Genomic DNA, 1,907 nt, shown 5'->3' with positions numbered 1-1,907 from the left:
AGCTGTAAATTGTGCCCTAGATTGTGTTTAGCAATCAACAAAAAGGAAGCAGGGACTTCCTGAAAGTTACGCTATGTTTAAACATTAAGAAACCAAACGAGTCATAATACTGGAACATGACTGTCGCCTCCCAGCTCAGGCATGTCTGATTTACTATCAAACTAAATTTGGAATATACTGTGAATTTATTCTCTATTCACAGTCTATACATCCTCAATATCTCTACACACCCTGATGTTCTTTATCAGGGTGTAACCTTGTCCAAGCTGCAGACTTAGTTAGATTGCAAAAGAATAAAAGTGAAAAGACTGTGAACAGCTGTACTTTCTAAACAAAAAGTCATTTATAGTAGGTGGGAGTTTTTGTGCTGAAATTAATTTTGTTGTTTACTGGTGAGTAAAAAGCAAATATTCAAGTCAGATCTAAAAGTATAAAGTTAGCTAATGATGCCAACTTTGTCATTCATGCAGTGATGCAGGTATGGTGTAATATTTGTGTCAATTCTCAAGATAAACATGCTCACGTGCTGGTTATATTGTTCTCATACAGTCATTTTTTATTACTTGCAGGTGCAGAAATAAGCAGCTACACGCATGAGAGAAATCTGGTTTTGTGTGCAGTAGCAGCTCCCCATGTGTAAACGGCCTTGCTATGCATGCTCAAGAGCTCAAGAGATTCTTCCATACACTTAAGAGTTTCTGTCGGACCTCCACAACTCTGTTCTCATACCTCAGATTTGCTTATTCTGATCAATCTGACTTTTGACATTTTGGGGTGGAGAAGGAGAACTGCGCTGACCATCTCTTGATTTTTTTCATTTTATGAATAATTTCACAAATGAGGATGTTTACCTTTTCCTTTGACTGTCAAGGGATCTGGGTGTGGGGAATGTGGTGCCTAAAGGTTTGTACATTCTCTGCAAGAACCCAAGAAACGTTTTTTCTCTTAAGGCTGGTAGAAAAAAAAAAATGTAATTTTATTTCTTGTAGCCATGGTTTGGGGGGATTTCTCAGCTTGTTCTTGGCATATCTGACCAGAACTTTTTTTCTCATTTGGTGTCTGACAAATATTGTGGGATTTTCATGAATTTGGCTGTGGTTAATGAGGAAAAGGTTAGTGGTGAGAAAGTATGAAAATCTGCAATCTTTCATTTAAGGCATATAAAGTGACGGACACATCCCACTAAAAAAGATGCTGTCAAATTTCCACAAACAATCAACATGTTTGCCACAACAGGACCTTCATCAGATGTTGTGGATGATGGTGATGATGATGATTTTGGTAAGCTGCACTGATGCACTGCTGTTCTGAGTAAACCGATTAAACGTCTGATCCATATGAGTGAGTTAGCAGGGAACATGCTAGTTGTTTACAAAGTTACTATGTCAATAAAATAGAAGTTTTAATGCCACATTAGTTTATCTTAATACTAGGGGTGGGACTTGTTTAAAAAAAAAACATATCTAATTAATTACAGGCTTTGTAATTAATCTTGATTAATCACATTTTAAATGCATAACAATATATGCCTCAAAAAGCAACTTTTTTTTTTATTTAAATGTATTTTAGTGGAGGACTGAATCAAATGATATACACAGACATTAATATTGTAAACTCAAGCTCTAGTAGCATCTGGATAAATTCACTTAATTGCATTTCAAGTCAAAACAGTATGTGATGGACCGAGCAGTGAAGGACAATCAGGCACAGATTTAAAGTTCAAAAAAAGAGGGTTTTATTTTCACCCCAAAAGAAGTCATCCAAACAATTATTAAATCAATGAATAATCTAACCCATAAAAGAGGTCAACATAACATAACTCTACTTAAAGAACTTGTCGCAAAAATAACTCAAACAAACCGAGCAAACAAATGAAACAAACTGACCTGACAACTGAGACACAAGGG

Source organism: Melanotaenia boesemani, chromosome 16, assembly GCF_017639745.1.
Source record: "Melanotaenia boesemani isolate fMelBoe1 chromosome 16, fMelBoe1.pri, whole genome shotgun sequence".
Lineage (NCBI taxonomy): Eukaryota > Metazoa > Chordata > Actinopteri > Atheriniformes > Melanotaeniidae > Melanotaenia > Melanotaenia boesemani.
The sequence above is the reverse complement of the archived record's forward strand: the minus strand, read 5'-3'. Positions refer to the sequence as shown.